Genomic DNA, 20,622 nt, shown 5'->3' on the forward strand with positions numbered 1-20,622 from the left:
TCTGTTCCACGCCATGTCATGGCCACATCTGAGCAGTTGGACCTGGAGATGGTTCCCGCCCTTGTACCCACCCTTAGTTCTCCTGAGCAGGCAAGGGGAACTTTCAACCCTCCGACCCCACCTGGACTCTCTGAATATAGAATCATATGCCAATTTTACTCTAAACGCAATGGTTTATCATTTATGCATTTATTTTGTCTTAAAATTGCTTCTGATCATTATAACATAAAATGTATTTCCTCTGGTGGTAAAGTGCTGTAATAGTGACATGAGTGCGAGCTCTTACTGGTGTGTTGTGTGTTACGACCAGCTCGTTCCAGGCTGCAACATAAAAGAGAGGTCACACCAACGAAATGAATAAATGTAAGTGGTTATATTTTTAACAACAATAAATACAAATAATAACAAACAGAAGTGTAGGGTTCAACAAAAATAAAATGTTAACAAAATATATTCTGGAACTACATGATTAAGGAGTACATGAATAAAGGGACCAAAAGAAAACAAAATGTGACATCTCGATAGAGAACCCTCCTGAGAGAGCCTGCCTCACCCTTCACAAATGAAACTAAGTCACTTATATACCCCACTCCTCTAATTATCAATTAACACCTGGGCAAATCAGAATCTCCCGCACTGTGCCACCAGGAGGCAGAGAGATGCTACTCAGAATCGTAACAGTGTGTTAGCAAGGTCTGTCTGCTTCATTTTCCTCAGGATATCCAGTGTGATCTTCAGAAGCCCCTTTTGTGCATGCTGGGGAATCTGGGCTCAGTAGTCTCTTGAAGCCCTTCAGCACTTTCTTCATCAGAGAGAGGATTTTGTGCTCAAGCTCCTGAAATCATTGAAGATTCAAACAATGAAGCTCCATTCAGTAAAAGAGAGGCTGAACTGATCAGTGTACAAGAGTCACCACTGACTTCATTTCTGCTTTTCTGCCTGAAAACGAATAAAAATTACTGGATGATACAAACACACACTTAACTGGAAAATAGAATCAATTTGCTTCTGTTCATTGGTAATTTTTCACCTGTTGTCATAGACAGATACTTGCGTGACTGCAAATGGAAGGGTGGTTATATATAAGATTTTTTGACCACTTCATTATTTAAATTGCTTTTTCAATTAGTTTAAAGTGCAATTTGAATGTATAAATAACTTTGGTTTAAGTTTTTCATATTTCAATAAATTAATTTAATTTTTAAAACAAAATAAAAAAAGCAGGAATATTCACCGATCCCACAGCTGGGTGGTTGATGATGCAATTGGATATCACAATATTTCTTTTATAAAAATATAATGAACATATTTCTTGCATATCGCCCAGTCCTAGCCCTCACAGACTGATCTGTTGATTCCCATAGCTCTAACACCAGTCTGGTCTTCTCCTGTTTTTAGCCCAGGGTGATGGACTTAAGTGGCAGCTGTAAAGCATTTCTTCCAAACAAAGCTACATCCGAAAAACAACACAGCAAGCCCAGCCACTTCCTGATATAACTGTTGGCCTTGGTATCAATCTTTTCCACTTCCGCTGCAGTGATCTCACACATTTTTAGTGGCCTCATAAGGCGATAGTAAAGTATGAATTGCAGTGGTGTGCAGTCAGCCCCTTCAAACCCTTCAGAGTAGGGGTGACATAAACTGTGACGAAACTTGGACTTGGACGAGAAATGGTCAGTTTGTTCTGTAAGGTTTAGTAGAGGGAATGGCAGGACTCAAATGCAGAGTAGTGTAATGGGCTTTTATTATTCAAAAAATAACAAAACTTCCCTGAAGGGGAAAAAACACAGTCCAGGGCGACACAACGATGATGGGCTGGGCTGGAGCAAGTAACCGACAGGAATCCACATGAAAAAGGGAACATGACCAACAGAGACCTGACAGGGGACATAAACACAAGCAACATCCCACAACAAATGGGCACAAAACAAAAAACACAATGGGGTTAAATAGTGAAGAAAACAAGGAGATAACGAGGAGGGCAGGTGAAACTAATGAACTAATAATCAAACAGATAACAAGGCAAACAAGAGGGTGGGTTATCACTGAAGACAGATACAAATGCACAAGGGAATGAGAAAACACAAACCCAAGTGCATTCACACGGCACAAGACAAAACACAAGTGCCTGGACAAGTGCCACAGAGTAAATAAATCAAACCAACCAAAGTGGCTGAATCCAGTCACAAGACATAAAACAGACATAGAACACGTACATGTCAGGGCTCTGCTGCAAAGGGAAAAAAAACCAAAACTAAGGGCAGAACCCTGACAGAAAACATTATTCAAATTACGAAACGTTCTTTCCCCGGTTTATTTAATATTGTATGTGCATTAAATAAATAAATACATCAAATGCATCACCAATCTGCACCTTCAGAGCTCTGAGGAGAAGGGGTTATGCTTTGAAAGCAAGTCAGTTAAGTTTCCCTTCCTGCAGCCGTGTTTCTGTCTCTACCTGAGGCTACAATGGGCAGCTGGAACATTTCCAGCTACAGGCAGAGCAAGTAGTCTTAAAACCTTGGATGATTTATCCAAATAAAATTATTTTCTTCAAACAAATGGACTAACTGAAAACTTTCCAGAGCTGTGCACAACCATTATTTATTGCAATGTCAAATAATCTTTGTTCTCACAATCGCATTTTCAACAGCCTTCATTGAGTGCAGCTTCCAGATAAAAAGGTATGCAAGAAACACAACAGAAAAAGTGTGACTGAAAATAGGCCTATGTTGACTAACACCCGTCTACACCGGACGCGAGTGGTGGGTTGCATTAAAAGCAAAAAAATCCTATTATAATCTATGAAGCTGTCAACACTGGAAGTGCCGTTGTGGCATCGCATCGACAGTAAATGGATGCACTGTTCCATTTTCTGCTGCACACACTGGCGCTACTCCTGCCAACAATAAAAAAATAAATGCTTCAGAACATTTGCTTTGATGCATACACTATAGACATCCGTCGGAGACTGTGAGGTAATATTATATTCTAATAGCTCTTCTGAAAATATTTGGTTTGGCTCAGGCCAAAGATTCCAATGATATAAGGCACTTGAGTCTGTGATATACGGTTGAGTAGTTATAAAATGTCCAAATGTCCAAAATGTGATACCATTTCCCCAAGTTTCATGTCACTAGGCTTTATAGTTTGATCTGCATGATGAGTTTTAGGGTGGAACAATTATAAAAATAAAAACAATCTGTGACGTGGAGGGCATGGTCAGGCCGTGAGGGTGTGCACCTGACGCTGGGTTGGCCAATCAGCGGGAGAGGGATAAAGGGGAGCTGAAGACGCCAGTTCGAAAGAGAGATAGACGCACGAGCTGTGTGTGTGTGTGCGTGTCTGTAGGTTTGCTGCAAAGCAATTCCCAATGCACTCTAAGTCCTTGTGGTGGCGGAGGACTAATCTCAGTTGCCTCTTTATCTGAGACCGTCAATCAGCGCATCTTATCATGTAGCTTGTTGAGCACGTTACCGCGGAGATGTAGCACGTGTGGAGGCCCACACTATTCTCCGCGGCATCCACGTACAACTCACCATGCACCCCAGCGAGAGCAAAAACCACACATTATAGCGACCACGAGGAGGTTACCCCATGTGACTCTACCCTCCATAGCAACCGGGCCAATTCGGTTGCTTAGGAGACCTGGCTGGAGTCACTCAGCATGCCCTGGATTTGAATTTGCGACTCCAGGGGTGGTAGTCAGTGTCAATACTCGCTGAGCTACCTAGGCCCCCACTGCAAAGCACTCTTTAAGTTTTTTTAAGTGTTTTTTTGGACAGTGTGTTCAGGGATCGGCGAGACTTTTCTCTCTCTCTCTCTCTCTCTCTCTCTCCTCTCATCTCTCTCAGATTCTCAGGTGGCGGGGACGACCATCGGGTGGTGGAACGGCCGGAAGGACAGCGTCTCCCCTCCTGAGTAAGCCAGTTCAGATGGTGCCCCGGCCTGAATCGGGTGGTGGAGGAGTGTAATGAGGAGAAGGGTGTGGCCAGGCCGTGAGGGTGTGCGCCTGATGCTGAGTTGGCCAATCAGCGGGATAGGGATAAAGGTGAGCCGGAGACGCCAGTACGAGAGAGAGAGACACACACACAAGCTATGCTTGTGTGTCTGTGGGTTTTGCTGCAAAGCACTCTTTGTGTTTTGTTTAAGTTCATTTGTGTCATTAAAAGTTTTTGTTGACTGCTCAGCCGGTTCCCGCCACTTCCTTGCCTGTCTTGTGAACCTGTTACACAATCCTAACAATTACAATAGAGTTTCAGCACTTCATAGGAAGAATGAAGGAAGAATAAATGCTTGGACCCCTAAATATAGCTGCAAGCAGAATTTATCTGTAACGACGCTGCTGGTGCTGGCAAAGATGATGACAATGAAGTGAAGAACCCAAGTGCAAATTTATTAACAAAAGTGAGATCCAATAAACCCTAACTACAAACGTGAATGAAACAGAAACATGAATTGACTTGACTTAAACTTGACTTGACATACATGAACAAACACATAAAACATGACATAATTCCAAAGTTCTGTAGGGCTGTGACGTGGCATGGAAGGAGGAAACTGGCTCACTCAAACCTGCCCGGAAAATGTCCTTGAGGGCAACCTCATTAAAGTCCATCTGGCAGGCCAGAGCACAGAAGTCCTCCACATAATCCTCCAGGGGACAATTCCCCTGATGTAGGCGTAGGAGTTGGATTGCTGGGTTCATTTTGGTAGGTCAGGTATTCTGAATCGATGCTGCTTTTGCTGGCAAAGACGATGACGATGAAGTGAAGAACCCAAGTGCAAATTTATTAACAAAAGTGAGATCCAATAAACCCTAACTACAAATGTGAATGAAACATAAACATGAACATGAACTTAATTTAACTTAACTTGACTTGACTTGACTTGACTTGACTTGACTTGACTTGACATAAACTTGACTTGAGATGATAACGTTACCTGACAAAGGACAATGGAAAACATGAGGGCTTAAATACATGGACATGGGAGAACACATGACAAAGACAACCAATGAAAACAATACACATGAACATGGAGGGAAACATGAAATCACATGACCAGGGGACCACATGACATGAAACAGGAAATAAACTTTCAAAATAAAAGACATGAAATACATGAACAAACACATCAAACATTTCATTATCAGGGTTCAAGTGGCATAGGCCCATTAAGCCCATATTTTTCAAAACAGACAGCATTTGCAATACAGTCTCTTAGCAGTTAAGACAGAGGCAATTTTCAGGACAAAAGGACCATCTAGATACAGCCATTTACATGTTTACCACAGTTTTAACACCACCTATTGTCCGTTCAGCACCAAACGTACTTTTTATACCTCCTCAGAATCACACCTAACACTTAAAATTTCCAAACAAATGCTCATGCGGTGGGTATCCCCCTGGACCCCCAAGAAAAACAAGGTGATACTTTCAGAATTCTTGGGGGGCCTGTGCCTCAGCTGTAATGATAATTATTAAATTGCAAGTCTATAGATTAAGAGTCTTTTTAGTCCATCCAATCATTTATTGGCTTTATTGCAATTGGACAATTATCAAGTAATTTTTCTTTTTTTATGATATCAATTGTGTTACAAAGTGAGCACAATAAAACCACACTGGCATCCATTCAGACAACTTTGCTCAGGTTATGTTTCTGGTAATGTTTGGCAGGTCACATTTTTTTTATATATAAAAAATATTATACAATGAGTGGTCACGTGAATGATCGCACAAGCACATGCATTAGGGATTATAGAGCTCCCTCCAAATGTTCCTCTTTTTCTAATAATATTAGGTTCACTGAATTGGAAACTTGTCTGTGAATGAGTCAATTCTTTGACAAGATGCATGGGAACAGAAATTCTGAAAATTCGCCTGCCTCAATTCCATCAGGAAAGAAGAAGAGTTACCTTGCGAACACCAAAGCCAGCCTAACAAATGCAATTACAGAGGTGCTCACGAAGCAGTAAAGCTATCTTGAGGCTATGGTGCAAAACAGTTCGAACTGCAATGGATGAAATTAAAATTTCTCTAATGAAACTTAGGGTTGACAAGATTCAATGCTAAGTGAGGCAAATTAAGAAGGACTTAAACGCCTGCACATCAGATTAGCACAAGCTATCTCTGAAAATTTCTGAATTGGAAGAGAGTTCCCGCTGCAACAAAATTTGGATCGTGGGCTTGCGACTCAATCGTGAAGAGGACTACCCAGTCAGATTATTGCAAAAGGTGCTTCTAGTCTGGATACCCACATTAAACAAGAAAGGCCCTATCGAAATCGATCGGGTGCACAGAATCTACAGTGCTGGCAAAGCACATATAATGAATATCTTTAGAGTGCTACTCTATCAGAATCGCCAGGCCATTTTATAGGGTGCGAGAGAAGCTAGGAGAACAGAGCCCATCTGCGATGCTGCACACCTGTTACAGAGCATCCGGAAAGTATTCACAGTGCTTCACTTTTTCCAAATTTTGTTATGTTACAGCCTTATTCCAAAATGGATTAAATTAATTATTTTCCTCAAAATTCTACAAACAATACCCCATAATGACAATGTGAAAGAAGTTTGTTTGAAATCTTTGCAAATTTATTAAAAATAAAAAAACGGAAAAAAAAAATCACATGTACATAAGTATTCACAGCCTTTGCCATGACACTCAGAATTGAGCTCAGGTGCATCCTGTTTCCACTAATCATCCTTGAGATGTTTCTACAAATTGATTGGAGTCCACCTGTGGTAAATTCAGTTGATTGGACATGATTTGGAAAGGCACACACCTGTCTATATAAGGTCCCACAGTTAACAGTGCATGTCAGAGCACAAACCAAGACATGAAGTCCAAGGAATTGTCTGTAGACCTCCGAGACAGCATTGTATCGAGGCACAGATCTGGGGAAGGGTACAGAAAAATTTCTGCAGCATTGAAGGTCCCATTGAGCACAGTGGCCTCCATCATCCATAAATGGAAGAAGTTTGGAACCACCAGGACTCTTCCTAGAGCTGGCCGCCCGGCCAAACTGAGCGATCGGGGGAGAAGGGCCTTAGTCAGGGAGGTGACCAAGAACCCGATGGTCACTCTGACAGAGCTCCAGCGTTTCTCTGTGGAGAGAGGAGAACCTTCCAGAAGAACAACCATCTCTGCAGCACTCCACCAATCAGGCCTGTATGGTAGAGTGGCCAGACAGAAGCCACTCCTCAGTAAAAGGCACATGACAGCCCGCCTGGAGTTTGCCAAAAGGCACCTGAAGGACTCTCAGACCATGAGAAACAAAATTCTTTGGCCTGAATGGCAAGCGTCATGTCTGGAGGAAACCAGGCACCGCTCATCACCTGGCCAATACCATCCCTACAGTGAAGCATGGTGGTGGCAGCATCATGCTGTGGGGATGTTTTTCAGTGGCAGGAACTGGGAGACTAGTCAAGATCGAGGGAAAGATGAATGCAGCAATGTACAGAGACATCCTTGATCAAAACCTGCTCCAGAGCACTCTGGACCTCAGACTGGGGTGAAGGTTCATCTTCCAACAGGACAACGACCCTAAGCACACAGCCAAGATAACAAAGGAGTGGCTCCGGGACAACTCTGTGAATGTCCTTAAGTGGCCCAGCCAGAGCCCAGACTTGAACCCCATTGAACATCTCTGGAGAGATCTGAAAATGGCTGTGCATCGACACTCCCCATCCAACCTGATGGAGCTTGAGAGGTCCTGCAAAGAAGAATGGGAGAAACTGCCCAAAAATAGGTGTGCCAAGCTTGTAGCATCATACTCAAAAAGACTTGAGGATGTAATTGGTGCTAAAGGTGCTTCAACAAAGTATTGAGCAAAGGCTGTGAATACTTATGTACATGTGATTTTTTTTTTTTTTCATTTTTTTTTTTTTTTAATAAATTTGCTGTACTGTTTTTGTTTTATTTATTTAGTTTTTATAGCTGTAAAAAAAACACATGAACAAATAATATCAGCAGTCCGGTTTACCTATGCACTGTTTCACATCTTAGACATTGTGTGTGTGTGTGTGTGTGTGTGTGTGTGTGACAAGCACTAATGTAAACAGACTTGGCTGCATGCATCACGCTCGATCAACATGTTTTCACAGTGAATATACGAGTTTTAAACTGTTATTGTGGTGCTTTTGTGATAGTTTGGCTGTCTTTTTCAGAAAACAAATGTATTATATGCCTAAAAAGACTTTTTGAGTTGCTGTTTGTGTGAAAGAAAACTGCATCTGTACCTAATCAGCAGACATGATGGCTGTGCATACACAAGCTCTGAACTGTTGTCGTGGTACTTCGGTAAAAATTTGGCTGCTTGTTACATAAAATAAACATATTATGCACTTGAAAAGACTCTTTGAGTAGCTGTTTGTTTGATGAATGACAACCGCTACTAATGTAAACAAATGGAGGAAGATCACGTTTGATGTATTGACTGTGCATATAAGAGCTGTAAACTTTTTATCATGGTACTTTGGTGACGAGTTGGATGTATGGATGTAAAATATAAATATTCTGTGTTTTAAAAGACTGTATGAGTGACTGTTTGAGCTAATATAAATAACAGACGCTTAACCAGCGCAGCCTGTGTCGGCGCGAAAGCCGATTTGAATCTGACAGCTTGTAACGTAACTGGCTGTTGTAAAACACATATGTGTGATGCTACTCTGCGGGGCACAGCTATTAACCGTCACATATGTGTGATAGTACGTATGAAAGGGTTATTAATTCGAGGGTGTAAGGCTGGCACAAGGATGTCTATGCCCAAAAGCCGCCACTTCCGGTAAAAGTCAAAGAACTCTGCAAGAGCCAACATCATAAAACTCTCACACAGAAGAGCATCTCCACCTGAGACAACACACCCTACAGAGTAAGGACCATAAAACGCAAATCACATCTGCCACATCTGAGATCCACGTACACGGCCGGCACAAGACTCTCTAAGCGACATAGGAATCTGAATGAATGAGTACAATATAAAATAAAGAGTTAAATATGATGATCAAATGTTGAACCAAATTTCATAATAATAATTAAGATTGGAACATTAATATATCCTTGGAAACTTTTATAATTGGAGTCAGATCAAATAAACGGGGATCATAAAACGAATAATATAGTTATTTAATTGGAACTTAATGCGCACGATAAGACAGAACACACAGGAGACCTTCAGCCACGCCATTGGATACCGTCCTTGGGCCTTTGGGTGGCCTCCCCCTTACAAGGGGATATGAATATGGTTTCTGACCCAGTGTTAGACAGATCTTGCCCCAACTATAGTTATGCTCAGAAACAATCTTCACTTACACTATATTGCCAAAAGTATTCGCTCACCCATCCAAATAATTGAATTCAGGTGTTCCAATCACTTCCACAGGTGTATAAAATGAAGCACCTAGGCATGCAGACTGCTTCTACAAACATTTGTGAAAGAATGGGCCACTCTCAGGAGCTCAGTGAATTCCAGCGTGGTACTGTGATAGGATGCCACCTGTGCAACAAGTCCAGTCGTGAAATTTCCTCGCTACTAAATATTCCACAGTCAACTGTCAGTGGTATTATAACAAAGTGGAAGCGATTGGGAATGACAGCAACTCAGCCACGAAGTGGTAGGCCATGTAAAATGACAGAGCGGGGTCAGCGGATGCTGAGGCGCATAGTGCGCAGAGGTCGCCAACTTTCTGCAGAGTCAATTGCTACAGACCTCCAAAGTTCATGTGGCCTTCAGATTAGCTCAAGAACAGTGCGTAGAGAGCTTCATGGAATGGGTTTCCATGGCCGAGCAGCTGCATCCAAGCCATACATCACCAAGTGCAATGCAAAGCATCGGATACAGTGGTGTAAAGCACACCACCATTGGACTCTAGAGCAGTGGAGACGCGTTCTCTGGAGTGACGAATCACGCTTCTCCATCTGGCAATCTGATGGACGAGTCTGGGTTTGGCGGTTGCCAGGAGAACGATACTTGTCTGACTGTATTGTGCCAACTGTGAAGTTTGGTGGAGGGGGGATTATGGTGTGGTGTTGTTTTTCAGGAGCTGGGCTTGGTCCCTTAGTTCCAGTGAAAGGAACTCTGAATGCTTCAGCATACCAAGAGATTTTGGACAATTCCATGCTCCCAACTTTGTGGGAACAGTTTGGGGATGGCCCCTTCCTGTTCCAACATGACTGCGCACCAGTGCACAAAGCAAGGTCCATAAAGACATGGATGAGCGAGTTTGGTGTGGAAGTGGCCTGACTGGCCTGCACAGAGTCCTGACCTCAACCCGATAGAGCACCTTTGGGATGAATTAGAGCGAAGACTGCGAGCCAGGCCTTCTCGTCCAACATCAGTGTCTGACCTCACAAATGCGCTTCTGGAAGAATGGTCAAAGATTCCCATAAACACACTCCTAAACCTTGTGGAAAGCCTTCCCAGAAGAGTTGAAGCTGTTATAGCTGCAAAGGGTGGGCCGACATCATATTAAACCCTATGGATTAAGAATGGGATGTCACTTAAGTTCATATGTGTCTAAAGGCAGATGAGCGAATACTTTTGGCAATATAGTGTATGTTTAAGGACTTAAGGCACTGAATATTGTTGATATCTGACGCATGAAAACCCAAACAGCAGAAATTACACCTTTTTCTCTACACGTCATCATACCCATTCCAGAACAGACTATCTGTTATGCTCAAATTAACTATTTCATTAATGTGACCAGACAACAATACCTCCAGATATTCTTTCTGATCACAATGTTCTTTTAAACATTTTTGAATGCAGTCCACTGCACGAAAGTTCTTTAACATCTCTCTCTTACAGATTGACCAGTTTGATATGTACTTCAAATCTAAATTGGCAGAATTCCTTTCATTAAATGTAGGCACTGTTAAAGATCCAATTTTTGTCTAGGAAGCAACAAAGGGTTTCATCAAAGATTTCAAAATGTTGTTCACCTCTAATCTGAAGAAAGCAAGGAATAGCAGAATTGATGAGCTTGTGGAACTGTCAGAAAATTATTTAAAAACTTTCTCTCTTTAAAAATCTCTCTGCAAACAGGGCTGATATGATATCTTCAGGAGAAGAGTGGAATTCATAATGCATCAGACCATACAAAATGACTATTTTAGTGGTTCCGGACCCAGAAAAAGTCAATCCAAAGCCACTATTGACACTATCTGTCATCCAGTTAAGGGGCCAGTTAGCGATAGTAGGGAAATTAATAACATATTCCAGTGTTTTTTTTTTTCTTCTTTTTCCGAGTCGGACCTAGATAAGACTAATTGCAACATCTTCCTGCAGTCTTTGAATTTAACAAGTCTCAACTTGGTGGAAGCTGATCAGCCAGTCACACTTGATAAACTGAAATGCTCACTTCAAGGGGCAAAGAAGGGTAAATCATCTGGGATAGAAAGGATTCCAGTAAAATTATTTCTTCAATATTTTGACATTCTTGTTCCTGTCTTTCTATTGGCCATACACTATGTGTAGAGACTGGCACCTTTCATACACAGATGAACACAGTATTAATTTTCACTGATACCTAAGAACGGAAAGGATCACACAAACTGTGCCAATTACAGACAAATTGGTTTGTTTAATACAGACATAAAGATGTCAAGTCATTTTTATTTGTATAGCGCTTTTCACAATGCATCGTTTCAAAGCAGCTTTACAGAAAATCGTGCATTAACAAAAAATGAAACTGTAATATCTACAAAGTCTTTGAGTGATCATTGTGTAGTTTGATTAAATATGATTGTAAATTGTGTATACAAATTAAATAATTAATAATTGTATTTAGAACCCCTGTGAGCAAGCTGAAGACGACTGTGGCAAGGAACACAAAACTCCATTAGATGTTGTTTAATGGAGAAAAATAACCTTGGGAGAAACCAGGCTCACTATGGGAGTCAGATCTCCTCTGGCTAACCAGCATGAATATAATGCCAATATTAGTTATTTATGTGCAGTGCAGGTCATGGTTTAAGATTAGTAAACTAAGTAAATGTTAAGGTCCAGTGTTTAAAAGAAAAAAAAAATTTTTTTTATGAACTGTAAGATTAATGACTAATGTCTTTTAAGTCCATCGTGGATTAACTGCAGAAGTTCACATAGATGCATTGTCCTTAGTTAGTTGGCTGATGAAGGCTTTTGTTGGCAATTCAATGATAGTCTATGTATTCCATTTCAAGAGTGTAGTCCATCAATAGACAAAGGTGATGCAGGCAGAAATCAATGAGGTGCATCGCAGTTCAACCGACAGGTTATTTTGGTGAGGTTCGGTGGGGTCCATCCTAAATCCAAGGTTCAGGCAGTGGCATATGAAGCATCCGATGTCTTACTGTTGGAGTAGGCATCAGTTTATCCTCTGAAGTCCATCGTAAAAGACTGAAGTGATGTCTGGCTAGCACTGGCTGTATTTAATCGTCATCACTCAGAGACACATAGCAGCGGAGTCCAACACCAAGCAGGAACAGAGCTGGATCTGGTCGACTCTAGTAACCTCGGGATATGAAAGTTGGGTATCATCAGAATAACAGTAGAAACTTATTCCATGATTCCTGATAATATCTCCCAGGGGAAGCATGTTGTGATGAGGAGGAGGGCATGGCCGGGCCGTGATGGTGCATGGCCGGCACTGAATCAGCTGATCAGCAGGAGAGCGAGATAAAGGGGAGCCCGGGAGGGAGGAGGGATGCGCTGTTACGGAGTCCTCGCCACTGCCATCTGCTAGGAGAGCAGCTGTCTGCCTGGGGACGGAGGGGTCCAGCCATTCAGTGACACTAATCTACTATAATCCTTGTTACCACGATGAGCAGGGAGGTGGCCAGAGCATATTACAGTGTCAGACATCATTTTTGCAAGTTCACACACCTCTTTAACATTATCTTTAGTGATCTCCAATTGACAAAGCCGGATATCGCTAGTGCCAACATGAATAACAATTTTATAAAATCTACATTTAGCTTTAGCCAGCACTTGTAAATTTGATCTGATGTCAGACGCTTGAGCCCCAGAAATGCATTTAACAATAGTGGCTGGAGTCTCTATTTCCACATTCCTTACAATAGAATCACCAATTATTAAGGCTCTTTCAACATAATTCTCAGTGGGTGCATCACCGAGTTGGGAGAATTGATTGGAAACCCTAACAGGAATGGGAGAGTGGTGTCGCTTCGCTGAGTGAGTATGTCACAGAGACGTCACCCAAACGCCCTGCTATGGGGGCTCTAGAGCAGGAACCAAAGTGTGTGTGTTGCTCACTGTACTACTCACATCCAAAACAGTATCTACCGGCTTCTTTTACTCACTAACCTCCACTAGTGTTCGGATGCATGTTTCTAACTCATTAACCTTCTCTGTCAGCCTGACTAATTCCCAACATTTATCACATGTGAATCACTCACTGCTGATGGAAGAAGCTATAGTAAACATGCGGCATGCAATGCAGGAAGAAATAACATGAGCGGATGCCATGACATACCGCAATTGTTTGTTGTTGTTGTTATGGTTGAGCAGCAAGGTTTGAGATCGATGTGGTTCAATGTGGTTCCTGATCAGCAGATGTTTGAGATTGATGCAATAATTCATGTAAAACACAGTGGAGAAAACGAATGCACGCAGTCAAGACGCGAGATGTAGACAAGCGGTAAAAGAAAAAAAGAGAGAAAATGGGTGTGTGTGGTAAAATACATGCAGCTGAAAGTGTAGAAAAGCGGAAAAACCCGAAGCATACGGTAAAATGGCAAAGGATAAAATGATGAACATATAAGAATAAGCAATGCTAAGCAGGATAGCAAGCTACAAACACTCGTGCAGCGTGCCGGCTGCAACTAGAACAGGAAGATGTATCTGAGAGTCCTAGCCTTGCGCTTTCAGCAATACCTAAGTAAGCAAGTTCACCCAGACCAGACTGGTTTTATACCCAAGAAACTGGCTGCCAAAAACATTCACAGGTTATTGCATGTTGTACTTGAATCCCAGACCTCTTCTGTCACAACAACCATCTTATCTTATGCTGAGAAAGCATTTGACAGACTGGAGTGGGATTATCTTTGGTTAGGGCTGAATAAATTTGGTCTAGGTAAAAACTTTATAGTTACAGTATGATATGTGTAATATATACAAACCCTTCTGCCTTGGTTTTGATTAATGGACTACATTCACAGTCCTTTAACATTAAACACGAAACGAGACAGGGCTGTTCGCTATCCAAAATGCTTTTTGAATCATCACTTGAACCTCTGGCCCAAATGGTAAGACAGAACAATATTTTTTCTATCTCAGTGAACTCATACAGACAACATATTTCACTCTACGCTGATGACATCTTATTGTTTCTGACCCTCTCTGAAATCTCTTCTGACCCTCAGAAATCGATTCCCAAAATTCTGAAAACATTTGCTGATTTCAGTAATCTTTCAGGGTACAAAATTAAATGGAAAAGTCTTCTCTTCTTCTACTCAATGGAGATGCTCTCTCTCTCTTCTGTTTGACATCCCAATAAAAACTAGCATTACATATTTAAGAATTGATGTTCAGACCTCATTACATGATATTGCAAAAAGCAACTACTTCAAGATATCGATTAATATTGAAAGAGATTTTAAAAGATGGATTGCAATGCCAATGTCACAACAAGCCAGGGTTGCAACTATCAAAATGAATGTATTTACCTTGGATAACCCTGCTGTAAAGACCAGCTTAACCAGCAAGCAATTCCCATGCTGGTCTGGGCTAGTTAGTGCTAGTTTGGTGCTGGTCTAGCTGGTGGACCAGAAAAGCCATGCTTTTCACCAGCAAAACCTTGCTTATTGTGTCACAGTCCTGTCACACTGACAGTGTGGGTTTTTGTGTGACAGGATCGTGACATCATTGTTCTATGCCTGTCTTGTGTTTCGTTTTCTGTCTTTGTGTGAGCGCACAGCTTCGGTTGCAGTTTCCCTGCCGGGCGCTCTTTGGTCTGCCTTGTGTTTTATGTCCGGAGCATGATGTCTGGATCCTGACTTCCCTGTCTGGTTCAGTTTTGGTCAGTGACCTCTGTCCAGCGGCCGCCAACCAGTCCTCTGACCCTTGTCCAGCGGCCAGCACCCAATCTACTGACCCCTGTCCAGTGGCCACCACCCAGTCCTCTGACCCCTGTTCAGCGGCCAGCGCCCAATCTACTGACCCATGTCCAGCGGCCGCCACCCATTCTGCTGACCCCTGACCAGCAGCCGCCACCCATTCTGCTGACCCCTGACAAGCGGCCTCCTCCCAGTCTACTGACCACTGTCCAGCAGCCGCCGCCCAGTCTGCTGCCCTTACCACCCTCCTCTCCTCCCTCAATCCCTACCTTAAACCTCCTCCCAGACCACCAGACCCAGTCCCCTTCCTGAAGCCTCCTCCCAGGCTGCCGGACCCCACCTCATCCCTGAGGCCACCAGACCCTGCCTCTGTCCTGAGGCCTCCTCCAAGGCCGCCGGACCCCACCTCTGTCCTGAGGCCTCCTTCCAGGCTGCCAGACCCCGCCAATTTCCTGAAATTTACTCCCTGGTTTCCCTCTCTTCCCTCCCTTTCTTATGTTCTTTCTGTTCTGTGTTAGTTTCTGTTATGTTTGTCTTATCTATTGTTTGATGTTCCCCTTTTTGGGAGGTCAGGAGGTGTCCCTTTGAGGGGGAGTAGTGTCACAGTCCTGTCACTCTGTCAGTCTGGGTTTTTGTGTGACAGGATTGTGACATCATTGTTCTATGTCTGTCTTGTGTTTCGTTTACTGACTTTGTGTGAGCGCACAGCTTCGGTTGTGCTTTCCCTGCCATGTGCTCTTCGATCAGTCTTGTGTTTTATGTCAGGAGCATGGTGTCTGGATCCTGACTTCCCTGTCTTGATCGGTTTCATTGTGCATTGCGCTTATGTCATCTTGGTGGTTGCACTCACGTCAGTTGTTTATGTCTGTCTTTCATGACCACAGACGCACGTTGCGCTTGCTTTGCGCTACACATCTGGGTCGCGATCTGTCTTTACGTTGTGCTGAGGTTCGGTCACTTCGGTCTGAGGTGTCAGGTTTATTTGTGGCCGAACTCTCGCACAGGTGTCCTGTCTTATTTTGTCACCTGTTGCGTGCATCGCGTGGTGTTTGCCTCACGATGTACGCTCAGGCTTTGTCTAGTGTGAGAATGCATAGCATTGCTTTGTTAGCGTTGCCGTGCATTCTCTCGTTTTGTGTGTCGGTTGGCATGAGTGCATGTTGCCTTATTGTCTTGGCGGTATGCGCTTGTGCCATTCGGGTGTCTGTGTCTTGTGAGAGCACTTGGCTTTGTTTTGTTTCTGTATTGCCATATGTCTCTAAGTCTTGCGTCATACCCCGCCTCCTTGTTTGCCTATTATTAGTTCATTTGCCCCACCTGTCACCTGTTAACCTGTTTGATTTCTCTCCCTATTTTAGTGTTTTTATGTGTGCTGTCTCGTTTGTTGGTCTTGTTCCTTGGTTGTGCTCCTGTCGGGTCAGTCCTGTGTTTTTTGCTCCTTTTACCAGCCCAGCCTGTTTTAGTTATTACCACCCAGAACCTGGTTTTTCCCCTTCGGGGCAGTTTATGTTTTTGCCCTTGTTTATTTTTGTATTAATAAAACCTTTTGTTTTTGTTTTTTCTCTGCGTTTGGCTCCTGCCTCTGCTTCAGTCATGACATATTGACCAGACTGAATTATAGTACATTTTCAACGTACAAAGGCAATGGAAGTTTGGCACTTCCCAATTTTGAATTATACTATAGAGCTTTCCAATTAAGATATACTGTATTAAAATATGGATGGATCCAAATTCCAATGTGCCTTGGAGAGAAATAGAACAGGTTGTAGTGGGGAAATTCAGACTGCAAGATATTTTATTTTCAGGGTTGGGTATTAAACAAAGTATGCTCATTACCAATTCCATATCTAAAAATATATATACAAAAATAAAAAAATGGCATGTACACTCACCCATCTGGCATAACAGGTTATTCTGTCTGGTAGCAAACCATTTGTTGGGCCCAAAAAGGAATACACAATCTTGAGGATATATTTAGAGCTGATGGTCTTTTTCAGGACCTGTGCTCACGTTATGGGACAAAAAAATCCTCCCTTTCTTTACTTTTGTCTTAGATCAGCCATGAAGGCCTATGGGGTACTGTGGGGGGATCAGCTCAATACTCACCCTATTATTCAATGGATTGATATATTTCCCTCCAAAATTTGGTTTCTTGCATTTATTCAAGAATCAACGAAGAAAAGTATACTTATATTTCAACTATGGGAGAAGGAATGAGAGGTGGGGAAAGGGTTTATAAATTGGAAAACCGTGTTTGACAATAGGTTCACCTCATCGAAGAACCCCAATCACCAGTTAATTCACTTTAACATTTATCACAGGACTTATTGGCACCACTTAAGAGAAACCGCGTCAACTCGTCCATTAGTGCCTATTGTGACATGTACATATTGACAGGTAAGCACTTCCCTGCACGTTATGGGAACGGGACAAAGTTAAGGAATACTGGAATAAGGTGTGTTCAACATTATTGGAAAATATTTAGCATAGGATTTAGTTCTCTACATCACATATTAAAAAGGCAAAATCATCTACCTTAATGACCTTGAGTGCAGCTACAGAAACAATTTCTAAGCATTTTAATCATGAGAATTAGGAACTACATATTCTTGTGCAATGCTGCCGTTTTCCCTGTCTTTTCATGACTGTTATTGTGCATTTATATTATTATGACTATTGTTATGATTACCTTGTTCAAAGCGGTGTTGTCTTCTCTTTTTTCTTCTTTTCTCCCCCTCTCCTTTCAGGGTCATGCACAGACATTTTGAGGGGCAGTGGCTCAAAATGAGAAAAAGCAACATGGTGGAGAGAAACTAACTGGTTACCACAAAATACTCAGGGAAGACCCCGCTCGGACGGCTGTTTTTAACAGAGAAAATTATCTTCAGCAAGCTGACTAACACTAAAGATGAGGAATAGAGTTAAACAGCTATTGCTTTACTGTTCATCTCTGGTTGGGAGGTGCAACAGAGGTAGGAAATCGCTCACTGCTCTCTCTCTCTCCCTTATTCTCTCTCAAACACACACACACACACATCCTTGTTTCTCCAATAACTTGTTAGAAACAGCCCAAGCTGCCTTTACTAGTTCAAAAGTGACGTTTTCGGTTTAGTAACGGATGATTGGCTGCATCTTTTGAACTAGCAATGGCAGATCCTGAGCTGTGGCGTAACAAAGTAGTTCCATGCACAAATGCGTTTTTTTTGACAGTCCTTAGATTTCCTCATTGATTTATTTACTTGTTCTTTGAACTGTTGTACATAAGCAATACCACACTTACAATCGTGCCTTATGGCCCTAAATCAGCATGGCTGTGATTACCTATGGCTGCGGCCTCATGCCTGCAGCCGAATCACAGCCGTGCTGATGTAGGGACATGCACCACTCTTGCACATGTGATATTTCTTAAATATAACTCATAACATTAATGAATATGATTCCTTTTTTATTCTGTATACTAATAATTTGAACATATACAATATGCACAGCATAATGTGATATCTGATATGCAGACCAAGTGTTATTTAACATTAAGTAAATTTCATGGTTACTTAATTGTAGTGCAGCAGTTGTAGTAATTGGAAAGTTTTCATTTAAGTTTAAATAACAACAACATTTTTAGAGACTTACATTAGCTCTGTGATGTCATCGTTTACCCTATGATCTAATGCAAGTTTTTAACACATTTGGGCGCGCTCAAGCAATGTCAATACTAATTAATGTGCATTTTTGACACATTTGGACCCTCTCAAGTGTCAAGCATTGGATCCACTTAGGACTCCTCTACTCCCCGTCACTCCTAAACCTCTGCCTGCAAAACAGAGATGCGATGCAACAGCCGAAGATGGCCGTTTAGCGCATGTTAACATATACCAACAAAAATAAACTAACACAGTGTTGTACTATTCATCATATATAAATCGTTTTGATGCTGGGGGTAAACAGCAACTGCAAAATTAATACATACAAATAAAGTTACTTTCTCCAGAGCACCTCAGCCCAAGAGGGCAAAGGGGTAGTAGCTTTTTGTCGCATAATTACACATTTATCAATTACAATATTAGATACTGAGATGAAAACTGACTGACCAATGGGATATGGGTTTTTTCTAATTTTTCCAGAGTCGCTGCAGCTGCTCAATCCTGGGCGTTTGTATCACTAATCATCTGGCAAACACTGGCATTGGATGTGCAGCTGATACACAAACACGAAAATTATATAGCCTACTTAATGACAGTTGCAGTTAATGACCCCTTTGTACTGCAAACATAAACCCGGTCTGTTTTTGAAAGTCTGCTGATAATATTGAGTTTGTACATGTATTATAAACAGGGCTAGACATTAACTTTTTGGCTCATCGGCCACTGTGGCTAGTGGTATTCCAAAGTAACAGCTGTCCTTCCTGTCTCCCTGTAGCACTGTCTTAGGCGTCTCACAGTAAAGACATTGCAATTTATTGCCCTGGGCACATCTGCAGTCCTCATGCCTCCATGCAGCATGGCTAAGGCACGTTCACGCAGATGAGCAGGGACCCTGGGCATCTTTCTTTTGGTGTTTTTCAGAGTCAGTAGAAAAGTCTCCTTAGTGTCCTAAGTTTTTATAACTGTGACCTTAATTGCCTACCATCTGTAAGCTGTTAATGTCTTAACGACTGTTCCACAGGTACATGTTCATTAATTGTTTATGGTTCATTGAAGCATGGAAAACATTGTTTAAACCCTTTACAATAAAGATCTGTAAAGTTATTTGGATGTTTACAAAATTATCTTTAAAATACAGTGTCCTGAAAAAAGGACATTTCTTTTTTCTTTGAGTTTATATTTGTAGAACAGCAACAGTGCTGCCTCCTTTACAGAGGTGAAATAATTTTTCGCTTTATTTGTTACGGTCTCGTTGTGAATACACTTTTCGTCGGAAGTTTGTCACAGATTTTGTGTGCACCTTAATATTGTAAAAGAATGTAAATCATACATATTTTTAAAACAAACAGGAATATTCATCTAAATTACAGCATGTATGAAAGTGTAAATTCACAAATGCTTAGTTACTTACCAGTAACTTTGTAAAATTGTCATGCTTCGAGGGCTGAGCTCATTTATTAGAGTAGCAGTGTATGTGTGATTCCCTGCATGCAGCAAACAAATTGGCCCTGAATCTAGGCATGATCAAAGATTTAAGACAAAGATCGGCAGATTTAATTCGGGGTCTGATTGACTGGTGCATCATCATGAGGATCCCAGCTTTCCAACGACACCTAGTTTAAGCTTCTAGTCCACTCAGAGGCCGAGATATCTGATATGACAGTGGGGAAAGTTTGTAGGATCACAAAATAGACTGAATGCATATGGATAAATGTGAATGCTCAGCTGCATTAGAGTGCCACCTGCATTTCAGATCTGAATACTGTGATGGAGAAAAATCCCTTTTTCCTAGTACTTGTTGCCATCTAGTGGAATGAACAAACCCTTTTTGAAGGGACATTAAGCCTGAATCACAGGCCTTTAAAGAGAGGGAAAAAAATGTATGTTCATCAAACAATTTTAAACACATACAATATTATTAA

General features: G+C 41.8%; 1 protein-coding gene across 5 annotated transcripts in view; it reads right to left on the reverse strand.

The window, feature by feature from the left end:
- The window catches only part of LOC127442891 (gastrula zinc finger protein XlCGF8.2DB-like), a 295,005-nt gene that overhangs the window by 195,739 nt on the left and 78,644 nt on the right, over positions 1–20,622 (reverse strand). The window lies entirely within an intron of this gene.

The sequence above is a fragment of the Myxocyprinus asiaticus genome, chromosome 6 (genome assembly GCF_019703515.2).
Source record: "Myxocyprinus asiaticus isolate MX2 ecotype Aquarium Trade chromosome 6, UBuf_Myxa_2, whole genome shotgun sequence".
Classification (NCBI taxonomy): domain Eukaryota; kingdom Metazoa; phylum Chordata; class Actinopteri; order Cypriniformes; family Catostomidae; genus Myxocyprinus; species Myxocyprinus asiaticus.